The following is a 26182-nucleotide window of genomic DNA, read 5'->3' as shown; positions in this document are numbered from 1 at the left end:
GGCCATTGGAGCCTTGGGGTTGAGAAGAGCATTTGCTCAGTGGAGATTCAAACGGACAAGGTGGTGGAGCCATTGGGGCTCGAGGTGCAAGGGGGAAAAGAAAAGGAGGTTGAAGGGAAAGGAAAGGAGAAAAAACTGCCATACATGGGGATAACAAAACAGTTGGAGGCGCACTTGATGGCGGCGACCAGGGAGAAGATTCAGGTGGGGGAATTTGTAGACGTTTTTAAATTGCTCCATAGGGAAGTGAGAGCTAAGGAGGGGTCTAAAGAAGAGGAGAGGGAACTGGCTGCGCGACCAAGGGTACCGGTGACCATTGAGAATTGGACGTCGGCATTTATCATTTATGCCAGTGTTTATTGTGAAAAATTTCCTGAGAGGTGTGTGGCCCTACTTAAATATATGGACGTAATTAGGAAGGCTTTCATGAGTTTCGGGGGATTTGCCTGGGTAAGGTATGATGAGGAATTCAGAGCGAGGATGGCGGAGGACAGTCAGGCGGTCTGGGGGGAGATAGATATGGATCTTTGGCTGCAATGGATGGCCCCAACGAGGCCTGCCCCGACATTACACACTGCAAGTGGGCTGCCGGTGCCCTTCCGGCCCTTTCTTGGTCGCCCCACCCATGAAGGGGCGGGGGGAGGGGGCAGAGGGCAGTCCTCAGCAGCATGTTGGGCGTTTAATAAGGATGGCTGCACAAGGACCCTGTGTAGGTTCAGGCATGAGTGTAGCAAGTGTGGAGGAAAACACCCTCTCACTCAATGTTTCCAACAGGGGGACAGGGGGAGAGGTTTGGGCAGAGGGGTTGTGGGGAAAAGCTTTTACGCCAATTAAAGTGGGGGTTCTGCAGAAATGGTTGCAATTCTATCCAGACAGGGAAGGGGCGAAGATTTTGAGTGAGGGGTTTAGTGAGGGTTTCAGATTGGGTTACCAGGGCCCAAGGGTGCGCCGGGGGGCTGAAAATCTGAAGTCAGCCAAAGGAAATGTTGAAGTGGTAAGGCAAAAATTGAGCAAGGAAATAGCGGCGGGAAGGTTCGTAGGGCCATTTGATGACCTGCCGGGTGACTTGGTTATATCCCCACTGGGGGTGGTGCCCAAAAAAGCTCCGGGGGAGTTTAGTTTAATACACCATTTGTCTTGGCCGCAGGGCATGTCAGTGAATGATTTAATTGCCCCGGAAGAGTGTGGGGTTGTATATGCAAGTGTTGACCAGGCAGTGGAGCTAATAAGGAAGGTAGGGCGAGGGGCCTTCATGGCCAAATGTGACATCAAGGCGGCGTTCAGGTTATTGCCGGTGCACCCAGAGGATTTTTGGTTGTTAGGTTTGCAGTTTGAGGACCACATATACATAGACAAGGCCTTGCCAATGGGGTGCGCAATTTCCTGTGCGCTGTTTGAGGGATTCAGCTCTTTCCTACAGTGGGTTTTCTCATTTAACTCGGGTTGGGAGAGTGTGCTGCACTACTTGGACGATTTTCTGTTTATTAGCGGGGCAGATAGTGAGGGCGAATGCAAAAGTTGTTTCAGGAGCTAATGGAGGAGTTGGGTGTGCCGTTAGCGGAAGACAAAACGGAAGGGCCTGCAGTGGTGTTGACATTTCTGGGAATTGAACTGGACTCAGTAGCTATGACCTCACGCTTGCCGCACGACAAGGTGAGCAAACTGGTGGTGTTGCTGGAAAGGGCAGTGGGGGCCAGGAAAATGACACTGGTGGACATGCAGAGATTGGTGGGGCATCTGAATTTCGCATGCAAGATGGTGGCCCCAGGGCGGACGTTTTGTAGGAACATGGCGAGGGCTATGGCGGGAGCAAAGTGCCCGCATCACCGGATAAGAGTATCGGGGTCAGTGAGGGAGGACTGCAGAATTTGGCTGCGTTTTTTCGAGAAGTTTAATGGGGTGTCGATGTGGTTGCAGGGGGACCCGGTGACATGGGAAGTGCAGATATTCTCGGACGCAGCAGGAGCAGGGGGTTTCGGAGTATTTTGGGGGGGAAAATGGTGTGCGGAGAAATGGCCTGATCGGTGGTTGAAGGAGGGAACGAGTATAGCATTCCTGGAATTTTTCCACTTACTGGTGGCATTGGAGTTGTGGGGGAGGGATTTGCAGGATAGGAAAGTGAATTTCAATGTGGACAATGAATGCGTGGTCCATGTGGTAAACAGGCAATCAGCGAGGGATCAGAGAATGGCAAGACTCATGAGGGAGTTTGTGCTGCGTTGCATGGAATTGAATGTGGTGTTTAAGGCAACACATGTGCCAGGGAAGGATAATGGCATCACTGATGCATTATCTGGTTTTCAATGGCAGAGATTCCGTGGATTGGCTCCAGATGCGAATCAGGAGGGGCAGCAGATTCTGGAGGAGCTGTGGAAGATAGGAGGATGAGAGCGCTGGCTTTGGTGGAGGGTTCATTGGCCGGGGCGTCTAGGGAGTCTTACAGGAGGGCCTGGGAGGATTTCATTGGGGGGGAGCGTGTAGTTGGAAGGGCAGATGGGATGCGGAAGAGAGGAGGAGGGATGATGTCATGAATTTCCTCCTGAGGTGCATGGACAAGGGCTAGTCAAGAGCAACTATAGCGGGGAAGTTAGCAGGAATTGCTTTTTACGGGAAATGGTTTTGGGGTTTCCAGCCGAGTGGGGGGGAAATGGCGAGTAGGATGTTGGAAGGATGGGCAAGAGAGAGTAAGAGGGACAAGGACAGGAGGAGGCCAATATCGGCGGAGTTGCTGCAAAGGTTGGTTAAGGTAGTAGGGGGAGTTTGCTGGTCGGTATGGGAGGGGGAGCTGTTTGCGACCTGTTTTACATGGTTGTTTTTCGGGGCTTTTCGGGTTTCGGAGCTGGTGGGGGGAAAAGGGGGGTCTGGGGGTTTGCAGTGGGAGGATGTGCAAGTTACAGAATGGGGTTTGGACAGCAGGATTAATAAGTCTAAAACGGATCAGAAGGGGAAGGGTTCCTGGGTTTTGTTGGGGCTGGGGAGCAAGGATTTATGCCCAGTGCGGGCAGGCAGGCTGTGGAAGGAGCAGTGTGGGGGGAAGTCAGGCTTGGTGTTTAAACATGAGGATGGGTCGCCGGTTTCAGCGGCACAAGTTTTGGGGGTATTGCGGAAGGCTCTGGGGGAGGTAGGAGAAAACGGCGAGGATTTTAGTACACATTCATTCAGGATGGGCGCAGCATCAGAGGGTAATAGGTTGGTTTTCACGGAGGATAAGGTGAAAAGTTTGGGGCGTTGGAGGTCTGGGAGAAACAAGGGGTATGTCAGGGAATTTTCATAAAGGAGAATTTTAAGGATGGGGGTAAAAGTGGGCTGACAACAGCGTGGGGGTTGTATGTATTGTGTTGGTAATTTTGTAATTTCTTTTTCAGATGCTGTGCGAAAGGAGGGGGAGTTGGCGCAAGTGTGGATTGTCGGCCATTCAATTGTTAAATGGGCGGGGAAGGAAGCGGAGAGAAGGGTTATGGGCAGGCAGCTGGGGTGTAGGTATAAGGATGTGGTGGTAAGATGGCAAGGGTTAGGGGGCCTGCGCTGGGACCAGTTGCTGCCTATGCTGGCGGGCATGCGGGAACGCTACAGGGCACCGGAGGTGTTGATTATTCACGCTGGAGAGAAGGACCTGGTTAGGGATACGGGGGTGGCCCTGCTAAGGAAAATGAAAAGGGATTTAGTTTGGGTACGGGAAATGTGGCCGCGAGCAGAGGTGTTGTGGATAAAGTTGTTGCCGCGCAGAGTGTGGAGGGGGGCGAGGAGCGAGGGAGAGATAGAGAGGGCTAGAAAGGGAATTAACAGAGAAATGGTAAAGTTTTGTGCCTCCGTGGCGGTCCAGGTTATGGAGCATAAGGAAATAGTGTATGAGGGATTTATGATTTTTAGGGAGGATGGGGTGCACTTGTCGGTTTATGGGAACAACCACTATTTGGCAGACCTGTGCTCTTGGCTGGGAGATTGGTTAAAGAGTTGGAAGTAAAGGAATGTTGTTGGGGGGGGGGTTGAGGCAGAAAGAACACCTCGGGGGAGGGTTTTTCTGGTGCCGGGGGCATGGCCCCTTTTGATGTGGGGGGAGGGAAGCACAATGGGAGAATGACACGGGAAAGGATGGGGTGGTGCTGTTTGCACAAGCGGGCCACCCCGGGGGAACAGGTATTGAGCCTGGAGGGGCATGGCCCCAGGGAGAAAGCGGGACATGTGGAAAAGGGGTAAGGAGATGGTAGGGTCCAAGGGACAGGTAGGGAGGAAATGGCTTTATTTAATTATTTCATTGTTGGGGAAATGGAAAGGTGTAATTAGTTAATTGGTTGTTTAAATATTTCGTTAGTCTGTAAGGCCATGGAGCCAGGAAAGCGTTTTATTGTAAGCTTTGGCCTGTCACATTAAAGCAACCTTTTCCACTTTTAAATGAGTCTGGGTTTTTGTGCAGTAAGCCAAAATGTGCACTCAGCGCTTGGCTAGTGACAATTGACTTATGGAGAGACAAATGGTGTGCTCTGTACACGTGGACATGCTGAGTGACTTTTTCTGCCCGACTAATAGCTTGCAACTTAACATTTATTTTCACCCCTGGCCTACACCATTCCCTACTTCCTTTAGGTGTGTCTACCTTCAATAGTCATTGGCCGCCTTCTCTATCAGATAGGTTTTCTTATTATGTAAACTGCACCTTTGTCAGCACAGCACTGACTGCTTGGAGCTATTTAGGTCCTGTTAAGAAGAGCATGATTGTCTTGACACCAACAGCTACCTGGAACTACGTATGCCATATGCACACACCTACATGTGTGTATAGAGGAAAGCAAGGGCACATACAGAAGATATCTGAAGTGTATTTAGTTCAGACGTAATGGTCAAAAAGTCACTGCATATGGAAGTTAGCTTTGTATCACAGCCCAAATGACTTCCACGCTACCCGTGGCCCATCATCAGGTCCTTCCTAGTGGGTGATGCCTTATAACCAAGAGCTGATTTAACGCCTGATCATCAAGCCCTGTGCTCTAGGGCTTCTGTCAGAATACTGAGAAATTTCAATAATACAAATGGCCTCATTACAAGTTTGGCGGTAGCCTTGCCGGTAAAACCGGCAGGCTGCTGCCAAACATGCACATTTTTCCGGCACCCGCGATTAAGCAATTACCGGGTCATTACGGCCCTGCCAGACCCGGTAATTGCCCATTCGCGGGCACCGGAATGAAATGCTCCCCATTCCCATTTGATCCCCATAGGGCTCAATGGGAATGGAGAGGTCGGATGCACCAGCATCATTTACAATGGTGCCGGTGCATCCAACATGCTCTGCTCGTGGGTGCTGGTCCACCCACCAGGTCAGACCTGGCGGGCAGGAAGGCACCTGCGAGAAGAACTCCTAATTTGCCGGACCGGTACCAACAGTACCGGCAAGCTTACCGGTACCGTTGTTACCGGACCAGCAAACTTATAATGTGGCCCAATTTTTAGTCCTTTACGGCTTTGCTGGGGCTGATGGTGCGGTATCTTACACCACAAGCCAAGGACGTTTGGCATAGCCTGCCAAGAGAAGCAGTCATATTAGTCTTATTTATACGAACTGGGGAAAAATTGATGGAATCAGTATAAATGGGCTAAATGGTAAACGCACCTTCTTGCTCTTTCGCATACTGCATACTTTCCAAAAATCCGAAGGTTTTTCAAGGTTTTAGGTGATCTGACCGAATCCACATTTTTGAAAGAATGAAGTGACCTAATTTCTTTTTTTTATTGCAGGGGGAGACACCCCGCAGCTCCTCCTCCTTCCCCCTACCTTTATTAATATCCCTTACCCCACCCCCACATTTATTTTATTGAAAACGTTTTTATTCGGTAAAAAAATAACAAAAAACAAGTTGGTCCCTTCCTCCTCGAAAACATTGGGTTTGGTCACTTTTACCGTATCGTTTTCTCAAGGCCCTAATGCTAGCAATAAGACCAATGAACACAGAACAGCATGTTTTCCATGCAAAGCCCACACAAGCCACCTACGGATAGAGGCAAAGCGACAGATGAAGACCAAGTGCCACTGATAATCACAACCAAAGGTGTGGCTTCAACCTGCTGCAGTCACAGAATAAAAACAGTAGACAAATAAAGAAAGGTTGCCAGTCAATACAATACATTCAAAGGAGCAAGCAAAAGAGAGATAAGCTATGCGAAGAAAAAATAAAACAAACATTTTTTATGTTACTTTAAATGATTTGTAGCTTGCCAACTGCACCGACTAGAGGTGTACAAGAAAACATTCCTTTGCTGTCTAGTTGTTGCTTGGTGTTTCGGGAGGGTTCCCATTGTTGGCAGTCAGTTAATTGGAAGGTTTGAATTGTTTTGCTAAATGACAGGCAGGGGACATTGGGTCTGATGTCAAGTAGGAGTTTATATAAGAGTTGGCAGTTTGTTTGGAGAAGTGTCTCCTCTAGTGACGTAAACTTGAAGGGTATGGGTTAAGTCTTAAGATATGAAAGTAGTGAACAGCCGCAGAAAAATTATCAATGGTGGAGGAACTGCTCGAATAAACACATCAAATTACCCAGTTCAACAGAAAATGTATGGAAAGTGAGTATTCAGAAACATGTACATAGTGATATCAGTCTCTAACAGCAACAGTTTTGGCTTTTGTGCAGGTATGGGATAGGCATTTGCCAGGCACAGCTATGATGAAAGTACCTCCGCATAAGATGGCACCAGCTGGAAAATGGTGTGATTACATGCCATTACTTAGCAAATGCCTATCCAATACCTGTACAAAAGACACAACTGTTTGATTCGTCAATATTTGTTTTTAACAGGACATCAGGGCAAGGAAAAGATGTAAGCCAAGTGGCTGAATGCACATTTGGTTAAGGCATTTGTATTACCACCAGTAACGCATTTGCAGCAGAAACTGTCATTAACTCTCACACTGCTTAGAAATAACCCTGGCAGGACAAAGTTTGGTATTACTGGTATTCACTTTCCTCTGGAATAGTCGAGGCTGTCTCAAACTTGCCGTAAGGACCCCACTTCTGAAGAAATCCACACTGGATCCCAGTGACTCCACGAATTACCACCCAATCTCTCAGCTTGAATGGGTGGGTAAACAGCCAAATAATACCCACAAGTTCTGTGTCCTCCTCAAATGTCATCTCCCTCTTAGCTGTACTCCAATTCAACAGTTTCGGCTTGTGAGTGGTGCTGAAGTGCCACCTAATACACAAAAACTAAACATTAATATGGTTCTATGCCAAGCAACTACATGCATCTGTGAAGTAATATCTAACTGAAACACCCGACTAAAGGCAAGTTCAAAGATGAAAAATGTGAAATAGTGGCAACTTAATTTTTTGACAATGGTGAACTTTTTTTAAGGATACGAATGACGAAAAGAGAAGGGATAGCCAATACATAGATACAAATAAAGTAAAACTATGGAAACATATAAAGGAGAACAATATAAAAAAAGAAGGGGAAGGGAAACGTCTTTCAATAGAAAACTAAAATTAAGATAATAAGAACAAAGCAAAAATTAGAAAAGGAATCTTGTTAAACACACCCCTTTAAGAACCACTTCCTAAATACAATTTATTTTTCATTCTTATAAGACATGAACTAGCCACAAACCAGGCGATGCAGATTCTTAAAAATCCAACTAGCTCTTCATGGCAAATTGCTTAGATTACATACTCAGCCTAAGACAAATGCACTTGACCCATGGGGACAGGTGACAACATATTTTCCAGTGCTTTCAGTAAAATGGTGCATGTCACATAAGCAAACTTCATATTTGGTGCAATGCTGCCACCCAAAGGCCAGTCATGTACATTGGAACGTATTTGCCATTCACTGTAAACAATGCTTGTTTGCAGTAAATGTGAAAGAAAAGTTTCAAACATCCCCATACTTGCCATTAAAGTCGAATATCATGCAAATGGTACTCACCCTTCATAAAATGTCATCGCAAATACAAATGTGCTAGTAGATTTTGCAAGCACTGCAAGTACATCGGAGTGCTGTACACTAGATGTAATTACGTAGAGTAAAATGATGTAAAAACAAAAACAGAATGGATAAATAATGCAGCATATTAACATATAACACACATTTCAGCTTAAGAAGCAACTACAGTCTGTACTCTACTTAATTTGGGCCAAAACAGACTCCATACCTTGTGTTGTTTTCTAAACAGAAGGTAGTTGAGAAGGGTTGTCAGAGCTTGGAGCGCAGACCATTACACAAATTTATATAACACTAAGAATGCTCAATTTTGAGTTGTGAATACACTTAGATACCTCCAAATGTAGTACTTCGTGGATAATGTGTCTGTCCACCGTTTCATAGCAAGCAAGACTAACTAGCCTTGACGCACTGCCTTAAATATTAGGCATACATGCAGTCATGGAAGTGAACATTATTTACTGTGGGGTCCCACCAGCGATTGGATGGTGGAACATGGCATTGGGAGATTTTCCTCCTTAGTCCCATAAATTAACATTTACCTTTTAGATGATTAACTATGAATATCTGGGAAATACCCCAAGAGCGTGGAGAAAATTGAAAGCACACAGAGGCTACCTCAATGTAAAGCTAGAGGCACTTAAAGAACACATCATTTTAAATAAATATACTTTTCCTTAATCAAATGCATACTGAGAGATAAAACTCAACAAATGGGAAAAGCACCACAAACTATAACATTCCAAAAGACCTTTGCGCACATTACACCCCAAAACTGGGTTTCACCAAAGCAAGAGAAATGCAGGAGATGCAAAAAAGCACCGGTTTAAGATCCTAGAATGTGTAAGGAATATGATTCTGATACCTAGAGAACACAGGCTGTATTCCAAGAAATACATTTGGTAGGAAGTTGCTATGTTTTCAGGTGTCATACAAGAACACAAATGTACAGGTGATTGTCTAAACTAACATGTTATTTGCTTTCAAATGGAGCACAACTAAACAATAAGTGGATTCCATCCTGCAATGTATTTCATCCAAATCATGTGAAATAATGTTGGATGTAAGAATGATACAATTATAAGCGAAGTAAAGAAAGAAGCAATAGTTCTATTGGTTTAGATAAAAATGTATTCAATTCAGCTTGAAACTGTGCTGACTGCGTGCAAACTTTGATTCAACTCCTTCCTTTGAAAGATGTCCTGGAACAAATCTTTAAAAATCACATTGAAAATACACTCAGAAATGGGCCTCTTGCAGTGGGGATAGAGCTTTATTTATATGAGCTGAACACATGCCCAAGTTATTGTGCAGCTGCAAAGCAGATTCTTCTATTGAAAATTACCCTTTTGAACTCCCCATGGAAATCAATCCAGCAAGATGCAGGGCTACGTGAGAACAAAAGATTTGGTATTTCACTCGCATTTATCACCCCACTTGTGTAAGTGTGCTGGAGCACTGAGGCCCCCCACTGGAAACACAAAATATATATGTTCAATGCATTTTTCATGTTGAGCTAAAGAAGCACAAATGGTATCATTGATACAAAAGCTAATAACATGCATAACCGTTGACCGATACAGTGCAGGAACAAGAAACCAATTGTGTTTTAAAGATTACACGGACGTTACGGACTGTGCCGACGTTACGGACGGTGTGGATGTTACAGATGGTGCGAATGTCACGGATGTTACGGAGGGTGCGGATGTTACGGATGTTACAGAGGGTGCAGATGATACCAAATATCTATATCCCCAATTTATGTGATGTACCTGTATCCCATATATATATCTATATCCCATATATACCTCTATCCATCCTCTCGCTAGATATATGTATGTCACTATGAACCTCCCCACTGTCCTGCTCACATTCCTGGTCTCAGGCACTTATACTGATAGCCACCATATCACACCACTAAGCCTACTCTCTACTATACACCATCACTCAACCAGAACACAGCTATACCCCTGATAATTCAGCCTAGCTGTTCACATATGAACACGACTCCATGATCACCTCATCACCCTTATAAAAACACAGCTAGCTGAAGCACATTCCGGCTATTTTAGGCATTCCTCAGGCCTAACGCAGCCAGAACCCAGTGTGGGTGTCCACCCACACCCACCAGAAGGAACACATCCAACTGATTTCCTCAGAACCACACCTATCGCTAAGAAGCTGCTATCATCCAACAACTACACCAGCTGCACACATATCCGGTGCTCCAAAGCACCATAAGACTCTCTCTCTCTCTCTCTACTGACTAGAACTACGGTTCCCGAGGGCGTTCAACCTACCAGCACTTTGAGATCATACCAATGATGCATAAGGTGCTATATAAATGCCAAGTAACATAACATAACATAACAGGACATAAAAACCAGATTCAAACTGTTCACGGTTTTCAATCATTAATAAAAGTTATAAATATTCATAGAATTATGATTGGCTATGCCATCTAGTAATCCCTTTAAAAGTGTGTCTGCAAATATAGAGTACAACTATTTGGGTTTAACTGAGTTGACATGTAGTTATGAATTATAAACCAGAAACAAAATTGCTGTGAAAAGTATATGGAGTTGTTTGTGCCCCCACCTTTCTGAACACAAATATAAAACAAAATCATAACCATCAAATGGAGACTGAGGGGTGTATTCAATAGCAGTGTCTAACTATGAGGTGGACCAATGAAGGAACCTGGACGGTTCCATACAATGACATCATTATAACATAACCCCGAGAATGCTGAGTGATGTTAAAAACAGTGGGAACACAAGAAAGGAGAGTCTGACACTGGGAAGAGCTGCAGAGAAAGGGAAGACCTGCCCCCCACTAGATGAGTTCTGAAGCTGAATATCATCTGGTGTATCGGGCCTTGTTCAAAGGGGACTGGAAGCAATTTATCCCGAGGCAGACCTGCCTCCATGGAAGGGACCAAGAGGGGCTTGCTGGCTGAGACTCCCAGAGAACACATGCAGGTTTAGGCTGGCTCCATGCAATGACATTTTAATGCAAGGTGATCGTGACAACTACCCCAACATAATTAGGTAAGTCCCCTGGATGTATTGACCTGAGGACCCGGGGTGCAACAGAATCGAGGTGGTGATTGTCACCTGGCAGGGCCTTTTCCAAATAGAAGAATCCTAATATTTGAGTGAAATGCAAACGTGTTTCCCATTATTTTGATGGGTTAGTGAAACTTGATTGTCAATAGAAAACATGCCATTCCTGCACATAGAGTGAGATTGGCAAAACGTTATTCAGGGAAAGAGAATAGGATATTGTGGTTTGGTAGGTTGAATTGCATCCTGATTTCATTGTATTCAAGATTGAGGGAGATTGCATTTACAAAAAGTGAATTTCTATCATGAGTGTGCTTTAAAATAGAGAATGGTTCCCTGCACTGACAATGTAACATGAATAAGTGATATTTAAAAAGTACCCTAAGCACTATCATAAATGTAGTCAACATTAGACTATGGCACGAAGCGCCCCCGTACCATGGCCTGATGAGGATCAGTTTGATAGTATGTGTTCTGTGAAGGCCCTAATTATTGAAACCAAATTTGAAATTGAGAGCAAATTAAGAGGAATAATTTCTATTTCCCTAAACATACTGCAAATGTAAATCCCAGACAACCCTTTATTCTGAAAATGCACAGGGAGACTCATGTGTGAAGTGGAAGGGGAGGGGGGCTTATATTTGGTCCATACAATCTAAACCATTCTTCAAGGTTAGGTGGGGGAACACAAAGTGTGTGCATTTTGTATTGAAAACATTGCTACCTTAACCCAAAAACCTGCAGAAGTTTAAGTAAGCCTATTTTAAACCGCACATATATGTTAGTAGCCCACAGCACTGGACCTCTAGGGAAATGCAAGACACTGTCCCCTTGACTATCAGAAACCTCCCCACCCTCAACCTATTCAAACACAAAGCCAAATGTTGGCTAGTCTCTTCCACTGCCCGAGCTACACTCTGAAACGTGACTCGATAACCTGTGTCTGGTTGTAATCGACAAATCATGTATCGTTGTACTACCTACCTATGCCTTCTTTGCTATATTTATTGACTGTCATGTAATCACTGTATGCAACTTATGTAACCATTGCTTTCAAGATATGCGCCCGGTAGCTTCCGGGCCTGGTTCGCGCTATACAAATAAAACAAATACAAATACATGCCAAACTTCTCTGATTCTAACATGTACATGTGCAATTGGGGAAGGTAACGGCTGTGTATTCTTTGCAAATGTAACTTCATGTATAATTTGAAAAGGTTTTAAAGTGAAATCAAGGATTTTGATATACAGACCAACAAGCGGTAGAAGTGTAAATAGAATGTTTACTGCTATTCAGAACTTAATACATATATAGAATTGATCATAGAAAGCAATGCTGGAGTGTGAGAAGTAGTGAGAGTCATGCAGGCAGGTCATTTTTGTTTTTGTAGACCAGATGTCTGTGATTGTGTAACATAGTGGTGGCTACCCCTGCATAAAGCTGGCGAACACCTTTGTTTTCATTTCACCTTTAATTTCTTCATTGAAATAAATTTGACTTTTGAGAACACTCCCTGCTTCTTGCCCATAATTGGGGGGGGGTGTGATTGTATAATTTGGAAACGGGGGTGTTGGGGGATTATCTGTGTGGGTATGCCTGATGTCGAAATCCTATATTAACTAAAGTATAAATTAACTAAAATATATCACACACAGAGCATTTCCTATAATTTTGCAAGCAACGTATTAAACAGGAGTGCCTACTAAACCTAAAAAGCTGAACTTAAATGTTGTCTGCAGAGTGCAGCCATAACAAGCAACTTCACAGGCATCCTGACCAGACGTTCAAGTTGTCTTGTGCGCAAGTGTGTTGATCCTGGTCCTTTTTTTTAAAATTCTTTATTTATTCAAAATGAAACAATTAACACATAAATAAATCAGAACAATTTTCATAACAAAGTCTATTACAGTGAAAATGTAACCAATTCCAGTCAAAATAAACACAACAACTCTACATATATACAAAAGTACAATTAAGGTCATAGTACATATCAAGAAATGTATCCCAAATTTTCTCAAAATTTGTTTGCTTCCTTTGTCTCCTGAAAATTACCATTTAAACATCTGCAAGAGAATGCATCTCAGAGATCCAGTTAGACAACAGTGGCAAAGTATGTGACTTCCAATTGCGGAGTATCATTTTTTTACCCACCAATGCCCCTCTGAACAAAAAATTTTTTGTGACATTGTAAGATCATCCAATAAACCATTACCTCCCACAATCATTGTTTTAAAGTCTAGATCAATGTCAATCTCCAAAACACAAATACACATCTGACAAATATCTGACCAAAATCCACAAATTCTCGGACAATGCCAGAACATGTGTTCTAATGTGCCAGTATCACTGAAACACTTCCAACAACCATCAAAATCAGACATACCCTGTTTCATCATTCTTTCTGGGCTCAAATAGACCCTGTTGAGAATTTTAATCTGTCTAGATCTCTCACTCAAATTCAACTAACAAAGTTTCACATTACCACACATCTCCATCCATTCATCCCCTGTAATATCACACCCCAAACGCTGACTCCATTCTTCCCTTAGTTTCACATTCTCTTGATCCTGGTCCTAATGGTGTGGGTTTGAATCCTGGCTTTGGTAAAGTTAAAGCAGATCAAAAACACTAATACACTTGAAAAGTGCAAATGGATTTCCTGAATCCGAGATCTGAGGAGGGATTTTTTGCCCCAGATCTGCGAAAATCTGTCCCAATATACAGCACTGCATGCACATTTAAAATGTATAACTTTCTGCAATGGAAGCCACTGGAGGGGATATAGCAGGAGAGCCACTTGCTCAATTTCTTAGAACCGGTCCCCAGTTGCATGAAGAATAGTCTTGGTGGTGTGGGGCAAGAGTGGCGAAGGGTAAGCCAACTATGACAGAATTCACAGACCACATTAGGGAAATTACCACGGCCTGAACAAGAGTATAACAATCATCGGACGTCGGACCAAAAAGCTTTCAAAAATGCTTGTTGATGACAAAATTGTTACAGATTTGCACATAATATTTGATCTCATTCTTCTATTCCTCAACCTTAAAAAAACAAAGACAGAAAAGGGACTGGGAACCAAATGAGTTAGTCTGATGTAATTACACCTTAACTACGTATGCATACTATTATCCTTAGTGAAAACTATTTATATCACTAAAACGTTTTGAGACATGCTATTTTTTGCACATACAGGATAAAATGCATTTTTTCAAAAAGAGTGGAAAATGATACTTGCAAGCAGCCAACCCATCTGTGAATTGATGACTTCGGAAACATAAAAGCAACTTTCTGTGACATAATATATTGATACATTTGAGTAATAAGAGTAAATGACGACAATGAAAAATACATGTTCGTACTGTGACTACTATTGGTCTCACTTAGCCAGAAATCCTTGAAGGCACTACTTTTCAAGATTCGATGTACAAAATATTTAAATTTTCTGAATATATGCTTCATGCGCCAGAAGGACACTTGAGAGATCTTTAAGCAGATTCTTTGGTTCATCTTGTAGGGAAACTCCTTTGTATGTACCTGGCTACTAGGAGATAAAGGGCCCGGTTTACAAAATTCATGTGATCTACTAATTGTTTGCAGAAATGCCTGGCGGGGTGGCATGACTTATTTGGAGTGCCTGAGGCATTCTAGGCGAATGCACCAGCGGTGCTCTGAACACAGCAATTGGCGCTCCATTGGAGGCCTTAGTTGGTGTGCATTGCCATCAGGACAGCGGGGTACATCAGTCTTCTTGCTGTGCTGAGACAGCCGGCAGCAGCATACCTGACTGGCATACAACCTCAGGTAGAGTGGGAGAGATGGCACTGGCATGTTGTTTCTTACTGCGCAACTGCTGGAGTAAAATTAAAAGGTGAGGGGTGGGGGAGATACAGGTCATGGGAAAAATGGAAATGTAAGAGCAGAGCCAAAGAGTTGAGGGATAAGGACGGGCATCAGAAGGGGAAGGAGTGGTTGAAATTCCAAGAGGAATGCCAATCCTACGACCGAGTATTAAGTTAGGGTAGGCCAGAACAAGGTGAAAGGGCCAATGCGAAGGGGGGCAAGGGGAAGCAGAACGGACAGAGAAGTAGGGGGTACCCAAAGGGGGTGAAGAAAAAACAAGATAAATGGCCATTGGGGACACTGTCATGCACCTAACAGTGACATGGAGGATCAGCTTGCTGATATACCTGGTTACTGAACGAGGCATGGGTTCTGAGAGATCGCCAGTTCTCAACAGGGTGGCTGGCATGCTGCAGAGTTGGTCACAAGGGGCTGGAAAGACGGAGAGCAAAGATGATCAGCCCTACTATATAGGACATTGAGAAGATATGGAGCACACTTGTGTCATGGGGAAGAGCTATGTGATGTGGGTCTGGCACCTGATGCTAAATCTGGCAAGTACAGCAACTGGTATGGGGCAACCAGACAAAGGGATGAAGAAACCCTGGATTTGCTGCAAACCCCCTCCCTCAGGAGCAGAAGATTAGGGAAGTATTGGATATTGGCTAATGCGGTCCAGTGTTTGACATCCATGAGAGATGAGGCCTGGGGAGGACACAGAGGAAGGGCTAGTTTAAAGACTGAAAGGGTGAGAGCACAGACAGAGATTATTTGGTGGACAAAAGAGTTTGAAAAAGAGGTAAAAAAATATTTAATCATGACAACACAAAATGCATGTAGATGCCTCTTATTTTCCAGTGCTACACATAGACAGACGGAGGAGGTGGACACTGTATGCAAGGGGGGGATAGTATTGTTGGGAGGAACAGTTACTCCAGTTGATATGTCAAAGTTTCAGTAATGCATAGATATTTATCCAGGCAGATGAGTGGAGATATTATTAAAAGAATGTTTCAGCATCCCATACAAGGGCCTTAATGGTGTGTAGATGGCAGAAGGTGATTTGGGGTTGGGACACCTGAATGTGGTGAGGGAAAACTGAAAGAGAATTAGGAAGATCGGCTGGTGGAAAGTGACACCTGTGCATGATTTCATATCACCACTGGGATGGATTACAAAAAGTCAGTGTAATTTCGGTTGATACACCCCTTGCCATAGGGGTTAAAGGCAGCACCATTATCTATCTGGCTCTCTCCGAGATCTTACAGGTGGATCCTAGACCTGTTTCCGACAAGAACTACAACATGCATTACTTACCCTAATCATATTTCTGATGCTTGTATCTGCTTAGGTTCACATTTTCTGCACAGACCGACATGTAGTGGTAGGTGCAGAGTATTGCATAACTTGTTTTCAAAGTTTAAAAAGAGACGTCAACTGGGCATGTTTGTAATGTTATCCCTATTGTGGTGTGTACAGTACCCATGGGCCTTCATGCGTCAAGGTCCCTCAGATTGTTTTGTTTCTGACAGGAGGGAGCATAACATATATGCGTGAGTACAGGAAGGTAAGGACAGATGTAGGGTGTCTATGTACCATCAACTCCAAGAAGGGGTGAAGGGTGGGCACATGTGAATTTAAGCCGATACAAGCATCAGAAATACGATTACGGTAAGTAATGTATGTCTTCTGAGGCTTGTGGATCTGCTTAGAATCACATGCTTTGCATAGACTAGCGAGCAGTACCTGAAGGTGGTGTGTTGTTGCAAGAAACAGTGGCAAAATATGTCTTAACACCACCTGTCCCATCTATGAATCACCCCTTCAATGTGCATCCAAGCATAATGCTGTATGAAGGTGTGAATTGAACTCCAAGTATCGGCTTTGCAAATAACATCTAATGGCACATTTGCAATGAAAGTTAGAGTAGCTCCGGGACCTCGAGTTGAGTGTGCTCTGGGCATGAATGGTAATGTTCTCTTGGACATTGAATAACAGATTTGGATGCATTTGACAATCCATTTTGAAATAGCCGACTTAAAGACAGTATCCCTTTTTCTTCCTGCGGTAAGGGAAATAAATAATTGATCTGTTTTCCTCAATGGTTAGGTTTTGTCTAGGTAATACATAACTGCCCTCCTGACGTCTAGTGTATGGAGGCTACTTTCTGCTGAATTTTGAGGATTTTGAAAGAAAGTAGGAAGTTTGATGGATTGATTGACATGGAACTATACAATACATTTAGGAGAGAAACGTGGGTGTGTACATAACACAACTTTGTTTTTGTGAATATTAATAAACAGATCCTGAACTGAGAGGGCTTGCAGTTCGCTGACGCTCCCAATTGAAGTGATAGCAACAAGAAAGCAGTGAGATGTTTAAGACTGGCTTTATGCATTGGCTGAAATGGGTACCCCATGAGTTTTGTAAAGACAACATTAAGATCCCAACCTGGAGTAAGATTGGAAATTGGCGGATATAGTCTCTTGGCCCCCTCCATAAATGCTTTCACCACTGGAACTTTCCACTATGAGATTTTACTCTGAGGTGTGGTATGTGCAGAAAGTGCTGCTAGATGAACTCTAAGCAAATTAAAAACTAAACCTGAATCAAGTAGATAAAGCAGATAGTGTACTATATGTGAAGGTGAGCAGTCAATGGAATTGATGCTGCGTGTTCTGTACCACAAAACAAAGCATTTCTATTTGTTGATATAGCAGCGTATTGTATTGGCCTTACGTGCCTCTTTCAAGATGGCCATAAATTCATGACCTCATCCTAGAGCAACAACTTGATATGTTAGTAACAACAGAAACCTGGCTGCACCCGGCCGTAGGTCCTCTATTAACCATTGCCATACCACAAGGATATAGTATCCTTACAGCAGACATGAACAACCTCCAAGCAGGTGTAGTGGCCATAATAGCTAGAACCCCACTACAACTCAGAGCCTGCCCGGTGGAACAAGTAGAGGGCTACAAACTATTATTAGTCAAATACATGTCTAACCCAAAAACTACCACAAATTTCTTAGTGTTTAACAGATCACCTAACAAAAACACCCACCCCAACCTAGATCTCCCACTACTGCTTAGGCCCATCATCAAGCCCAAAACCAAATGTATCATTCTAGGAGATATCAACCTAGGGTTTAGTGACCCCTCTGACACAGATGCCACTGCCTTCCACTTAGCCATGTCAGATATGAACTTTATCCAAATGATCAATGAACCCACCCACTCCAAAGGCAGAACACTGGACTGGATCCTCACCCTGAACTCTCAAATCACTATTGACTCAATCCTCACTGCGGGTGGTCAGACCATTTTGTCATCAGTTTCACTCTGGAATATAGTAATACCGACCTCACCAGCCATAAGCCGCTCAACACCTTCGAAACCAGAAACATCAAAAAGCTCTCAGCAGACAATCTATCTCCACCCCTGAGATCAGCATTAGCCAATATTATACCTAACACTAACAATCCTGATTCTTAGCAGAATGTTACCAACAAAGACTTACCCAAACCATTGATTCTCTCGCCCCTGTTATCACTAAAACGAGGAAACCCGACAAACGCTCTAGATTCTGGTTTGACGAAGAACTAGTCACCCTCAGACGAATGAAAAGATCGCTTGAACACAAACATAGGAAAACCAATAATCCGGAATCAAAAAAAGCCTTCGAAGCTGCTAACAAAAAATACAAATTAGCGATAATCGCTCATAAAGCAGACGCCTTTAATCAGCGTACAGCCAGTGCCAACTCTGACAGTAAAGAGGTATTCTCTGTCCTCAGAGAACTTGAGAGCCCCAGCCAAGTCACAGCACCACATAATACCAGTAAAGCCTGGTGCACCACAATTTAAGACACATTAGCCTCTAAAATAATACTCCTACAAAAGAAAATCGACAGCAGAAAATCACTCCTTGCTGAAAAAACATCTCCCTCCTTTGACACCATCCCCACCAACACCCCATCATGTACCCCTTTTTAGTTCACCCCAGTCTCTAATAAAGTACTAGATACAATAGTCAAACTTGAAGCCTCTAATTGCAAAGAAGGCAAATTCCCATCCCACCTAGTTAAACTATGTGCCCCGACCCTATCACCCATCATCACTAAATTTGTCAACGCCTCCTTTAGTACTAATATATTCCCTGCCAGTATCAAAAAAGGGTGGGTAATACCCCTCCTAAAAAAAACAACCTTGGACCCCACAATCCCCACTAGCTACCGACCCATAACCACCGTCCCATTTCTATTGAAAATGATCAACAAAATAGCTTACTCTCAGATCCAAAACCACTTACAACACAACAAACTACTGGGGGACCGACAGTCAGGATTCCGGCCTAACCATAGTATGGAAACAGCCCTACTCGAACTGAAGATCCAAATGGATGCTTCCAGAGAAGCAGGCATACTTTGCCTACTTATGCTACTAGACCTATCGGCGGCCTTTGATTTGGTCGATCATGACAAACTTTGTGCCAACTTAGCCAATAATTTCAACCTGTCAAACAATGCCACAAACTGGATCAAATCCTTCCTCGCAGATAGGACCTCAAGAGTGGCCATTGGCAAAGAAGCAGCCGATCCCCTACCAGTCCCTTTAGGTGTCCCACAAGGTTTCTGCCTATCCCCCACCCTTTACAACGCTTACACCAAGCTACTTTTTGCAGCACTGGACACTACGGGTGTCATCTACACCAATTTCACAGATGACACGCAGATCCTTATCCCTCTAACAGGGAATCACGAGCAGGACACACTCCTTATTAATAAAATCTACTCACTAATCCAAAACTGGATGGCCAACAAATAGCCTTTGTCTCAACGATGACAAAACAGAGTTACTCATACTAGGTTCTGCATCAAATATCGCCTCCCCACAGCATATCTACTCATCTTTCATCATTGATGGCACCACAATCCCAGTACTTAAACAAGTGAAGACACTCAGTGTATACCTAGACACCACTTTAACCACGACAAAGCAAATCAACACCCTAGCCTCCTCCACGTCCTATACAAACTCATCTCCCTCAATCGTAAATTCCTCTCTGCCAAAAATTGCGCTACACTAGCAAGAGAACTCATACTCTCGAAGCTTGACTATTGTAACATCCTCTTCCTAGGTACATCCAATACCAATCTAGCCAAACTCTAACTTATGCAGAACAAAGCCCTTCGAGCGGCATTAGGCATAGAAAAAATCTGACCACATTTTTAGTATCAGGAGAACTAACCACTGGCTCCCCATTCAAGCCAGAATATTGTTCAAAACCCTTAACGCAGCTACCAAGAAACACCACACCAGACTCCTCAGATCGAACAACAGCGAAAATCTTGACATCCCACGATTCAAAGAACTCGCCCCCAGGCACTGGAATTCCCTTCCCACTAATATCAAGAATGAAATTTCCTACCCACTATTTAAAAAGTCACAAAAAACCTGGCTTTTCAATCAATTCTAACATGAACACAGAACCTGACTAGCATATACCTAACCCACATGCCATGTATATATAACTATTATAAAAGTGTTACTTTATTATTTCCTGTATTGCGGTACTCTATTCTAAGATTGTATTTTGCCATTGTCTGTATCTTACCCGTGATACCTTAGGGTCTGGGCGTATAACAAATGTAATAAATAAATAAATAAATACATCTTTGAGGCAGGTGTCCAGATTCTATGACTTCAGGAGCCAAGCTGCCAAGTTCAGCGTTTGTGGACATGGATGCAGTGTTGACCCATGATGTTGGGATAACATGTTGTAAGGGCATGGTTGTTTGACTGGTGGGCAAAGAGACATCGTCAATAGGTGTGAGAACCAAGTTTGACTTGTCCACACCGGTGCTATTAGGATCATGTTGTCATGTTCCTGGTGCATTTTATGGCTTATCTTGTTTAGAAATGATGTTGGGGGAAAAGCGTACGCATATATCCCACAAATTATTAGCCAGTCATCTAGATAAGGTACACTGGTATGGACTGTCTGTGCAGGTGTGCAGCCACTACTGCAAGCACTTTGGTGAATAGCCTTGGCGCTGAGGCTATGCCAAAGGGAAATCCTAGTGAGTTGTCCAGACCTGAACCATAGGTACTTTCTGTGCACCAGCAACATTGAAATATGAAAGTATGCATCTTTTATGTCCAATGTTGCCATGTAATCCCATTGCATTAGAAGTGGAATTACTTCCTGAATTTCTGCATCTTGGCTTAAGTGTTTGCAGAACACAGGTCTAAAGAGGGCACATGCTAAACCCTTTTGTGGACAAGGAAGTATATTGAATAAATACCTTAATGTACCTCTAGAAGTGTAAACAGCTCTATTGCTCCCTTCTGTAGCAGTGTTAGTATTTCTGGTTGCAGAATCAAGTGATGGTCTTGCGTCATACTTCTTGATCTCGGTGGATGGTCGCAAGGTGTTTCTAGAGAATATCCTTTAGCCACTGTTGATAGCACACACTGGTCTGATGTAATGGCCTCCCATGCATGGACAAATTCAGTAATATGACCCCCTACTGGGGAAACATGGTTGGGGACCTGAATGAGTGAGTCATTTGCTGGAGAGGCAGAGGAGCTTCTATGGGCAGCCCTCCTACCCCGACCTTTGCCTCGTCGAAAACCTTGTTGGTGTGAGGATTGAAATGTGGAAGATTATCGCTGAGATGTGTACCATGGGGAGGAGCTTGTTGTATACCCAGACTGAGTGGGCCTTGAATAACCCTGGACAAGAAAGGACCAATGGGAATTGAACACCTCGCGTTGAATGCAAGGCATGTCAGAGATCTGACCTAAAGACTTTGAAGTCTCATGTTCTTTTTTTGCTGTTTCAAACGAGTCATCAACTGCTTTCCAAACAGGACAGAGTCTTCTATAGGCACATTAACAAGGGTGGCCTGTGTTTCAGGCTTAAAGCCTTAATTGTGATGCCAGGAATAGGACATTCACATTAATCCACATTAGGATTGTCCTTCAAACAATGCTCATCTCCCCATGGATAGCTAATTCCAGAAGGGCAGCCTGTTTTTCACCTTTCTTTCCCTTCTGCTTCAATAGTTACACACTAGCTAGGAAACAGTCTTCTCCTGTGGCTAACTTGGCTTTGGCAATGTGAGATTAATATGATATGGCATTCATAAAGCGCCTATACACAAGTGATTCAAGGCGCAACGAGGCAAGGGACGGGAACAAAGGAAAGACAGAGACAGCGATCTTACTAGGCCAGGTGCAACTGTGATTGTGCAAGTGCAGGGTAGGGGGGCAGGGGATAGTGCAGGGAGTGGGGAGGGGGCAGTGCAGTACATAGGATCAACAGTAATAAATAAATAGAATAAATAAACAATAGGTAAAAGATGTGGCCAGCTTGTGGCAAGTGCAGGGGTAAGTGCAGACATCAAGTGTCAAGAGCTGGTGGGGGCTGTAGGGATATAGAAACAGCCCCCAAGTGCAGGGGTGGCCCGGGAGGCAGTGCAGGTGTGCAGCTGGCAGTGGAGGGGACCCCGGCCCGAGATCAGCGGGTAGCCAGGTGACCAGTGAAGTTTCAGTCATGAGTTCAGCAGGGGAGAGGAGGAGAGAAAGGAAAAGCAAAGAGGAACATATTGAGGTGCTTCCGGAACCGGAGATGGTTCTCCTCAAGTTTCAGGAAGGCAGGGAGGTTGTTCCAGAAGGAGGCCCCAGCCGAAGAAAGAGATCTATCACTAACTCGTTGCTTGGAGAAGCGACTGACCCTGAGGGAGTTGGAGGCGGATGAGCAAAGAGCTTGAGAGGGAAGATATTTAGGGAGAGAGTTGAAGGTATTGAGGCCCCAGGCCCCAGGCGGCCTTGTGGACAATGCAGAGGGTTTCAAACTTAATCCTTGCATCCACTGGGAGCCAGTGCAGAGATTTCAGTCCTGGAGAGATACGATCCCTGGGCTTGAGACCAAGGACAAGTCTTGCAGTCCTGTTCTGGATGAGTTCCAGAGGGCAGAGAGTAGAAGCAGGCAGATTTAGAAAGAGGCTGTTGCAGTAGTCCAGCCTAGAGAGAACCAGAGCTCTAGAGACACTGAGCTTCTGGGGGAAGGAGAGGAAAGGAAGAATACCTCTGAGGATGTGCAGCTGGTAGTGTGACTTCTTAGAGACGTCAGAGATGTGAGGAGAGAAGGAGAGCGTGGAGTCGAAGATGACCCCAAGGTTTTTAGCCCCGCAGGTGGGAGAAGAAAGGGGGCCAAGAAAGGCCGGCCATAGAGCGATAGGAAAGGAGGGAGCAGGTGTGCCGATGAGGAGAATCTCAGTCTTAGTGTCATTAAGACAGAGATCATTGTGGCACACCACACATGGATAGCGGACAGACAGTCAGAGATGAGAGAAGGAGAAGAGGTGGTGGAAGGGAGCCTGAAAATGAGCTGATTGTCATCCGCATAGCACTTAAAGTTGGGGCAGAAAGCAGCAATGCGGTGGCCAAGAAGTGCCAGGTATTGGTTGAATAGCCAGGGAGAGATTTTAGACCCCTGGGGACACCACAGGCAATGATAGAGACAGAGAAGAGGAAGGACCCAAGTTGGACCTGAGAGGGTTGATCAGAGAGGAAAGAGGTCAGCCAGGCCAGGGCCTGATCAGTGATCCCCAGGTTATCATGGAGATGGTTGAGCAGGATGGCATAGCTGACCGTGTCAAAGGGAGAAGAGAGATGAAGTAAGATGAGGACACAGTGGGTGTTGGAGGCAAGGTTTGAGACCAGGTCTCCACTGATGTTCAGGAGAGCAGTTTCTGTGTTTCTGGTAACTCTGAAACAAGACTGATGGGCATGGAGACAACCAACGAATTCAGTGTGAAGATTAAGTTGGCAGATGGCCTGCTTTTCCATGAGTTTGCTCAGGAAAGGAGCGATAGAGATTGGGTGGTAGTTAGCAGGGCAGGAGGGGTGAGCTGAGGGTTTCTTAAGAAGAGGGTGCACAAGAGAGTGCTTCAGGGGGGAAGGGAAGACTCAAGTGGCAAAGGAGTGGTTGCAGAAGTCGGCCAAAGCAGGAGCCAGCGTGTCAATGTGATCCTTGATGGTTTTAGAGGAACAGGGAGAAACTGTTTTGACGAGACTTTCATAGATCGGACTTGTCTAGAAACCTCATCCGGGGAAAAAAGAGGAAAGGCAGTGAAGGATGGAGGAGGGGTGGCCACAGAAGGGCCAGAGAAAGAGCGGGGAATAGAGGGAGGAGGAGTAGAGGAAGAGAGAGAGGACACAATGTCCTGAGGTTTAGAGATGAAATGAGAAGCCAGCGCCGTGCTGAGAGCCAGGGAGGGGACAGGAGAGGTAGAGACAGCAGCAGGATTGGTGAGCTCCCTGCAGATTTCAAAGAGTTCGGCAGAGTTGGAGATTAGATCAGGCACATTCTTCTCAACACATGAGCAACGCGTCCTACAACCCTTGGGATCCGTATTGCTTCCTTCTGGCTTTTGGCAATGCTTGATGATCTGAAATTGCCCTGGGTTAGCTTCCTTTTGGCTTTGGCATTGCTTGCATGCCTTAGTTCTTAATATCGTTTCCACACCGGGTTGTTGCGATCTCCACAAACTCACAAAAGGAACATCACAGCTTTTTTGTTTCATTAACTGAACTGCCACCTCTGTGTGTCACTGATAGTTTGATATTTAATAGTAGCGCCTCTGTAACTTGCATGCGAACAATGCGGCCAACCTGGCACACACAAGCAGCACCTGAACACACCGGTAGCACTTGTATGTGGGAAACTCACCGGGTAGGTCGCACTTGCTAGGTGCTCGCTGGCCGTTAATTTCTGTTGCTCTCCTGGACCTGGCAAACAGTTCCTTGTGGTTCGTTCACGCCACCGGCACACCAACTTGGAGCTTCCCAAGCTCCCACAAGTTTACTGCATGGCCCAGTCACCAGAGCTCTCTCTGTGTTTCCACCATGCCAACTTTCTGCTGCACAAATGCTGGAAGGGGGATAAGGAGAGGCACTGACCCTCTCAGGACCCTCAGTGGTCCTGGCGTCTTCTCGCTCTCTTAATCGCATCTCTACCTGCAGACAAGGCCTGCTAAGCCATCCCCTGCTTCCTCTGCTTTGGCCTGGCTTCTTCAGCTTCTCTACAGTCTTCACCTGAGGGGGCCATTTAAACCTCCCAGTCTCCCTCAGTTGTGGACAATCTCCACTAATTAACTGATTAATACAGTTTTGTTCCTTGGCATCCCTCTTCCTCATCTTCCTCAGGGATTCAGTGAGGGATACATAGGATTTATCACATAACCTTCCCCTAAAGACCTGACCTCCCGGTCTAGGTTCCTCTTCCTCCCCTCCAACTTTCACCTCACTGTATTCATAGTGGAATCACATGCTTCATAATCCCATACTGGGTCATCTATACATTGCTCTTCTTGACTCAAAGGGTTTTGAGGAGAATAAGATGGACAAACCTTTTTTAGGTACGTGGTCAACATTTTTAAATGGCATCACTTTCACCTGGGCTATTCTAAAAATCCATTAATCAAAGTATGAAACTTCACTACCTAGAACCATGGGAATAGGTAGATCAGGTATTAGTGACATTAATGTCAGTCAAAAAGTTTATTTCAGATAATAAAATCCATAAAACACAAGTACAGCATTACGTATATTCATAAAACATCGAAATTCATAAAATGTCCACCCTATAGTCACATACAAATACCTTATCATACAAAAATAGCTGCCATAACATATCCTTCATGGTACTACTTAAATTACTATTCCTACTACCCACTAGCCTTAAAGTCCCATGTAATAGCAACCTGTTCCAACTGTGGTCCACCAGCAAATAACAAACCTCAGTCTCCCTGGAGCAGCATCAGCCCCTTTCTGAAGTACATCGCTCTCTTCAAAAAAAGGAAAGCAGTGCCCAAGCAGTGAGAACAGAATCGGCACTCAAAAGAAAAATAAGGACCGCTTTATAATGACGGATCTCTGCCTTCTTAAGAGCAGGAATCAGAGTTGCTCTCTGAATCCCGCTGTACCCTGTACAAAACAACAACACATGGGCCAGATCTTCTTTGTAATGGCCGCACACAGGGCACTCAGCAGAGTCCAGGAACCCCTTCCAACTAAGTGTTTTCTCTCAAAAGAAGGGAGTTGAACCTCGCCCTAGTAATTAGCCATCTGTCCTTCCTATAGGAACCCCATATTAAGTACGCTTGGATGACATGTGACCTGCTAATCAGTGAATGTAATTGTGCAGATTTATTGCCATACTCTAACAGTATTCTTTTCCTCACAAAGAGCTCTCCCAACACAGATTTATAGCTATTCCCCTCTTTTGTTAATAGTTCCTCTGGCGTAAAAAGTACACTTAGGTTAGCCTCT

The sequence above is a fragment of the Ambystoma mexicanum genome, chromosome 6p, assembly GCF_040938575.1.
Source record: "Ambystoma mexicanum isolate Mex_15411 chromosome 6p, UKY_AmexF1_1, whole genome shotgun sequence".
Lineage (NCBI taxonomy): Eukaryota > Metazoa > Chordata > Amphibia > Caudata > Ambystomatidae > Ambystoma > Ambystoma mexicanum.
This window is presented reverse-complemented; position numbering follows the sequence as displayed.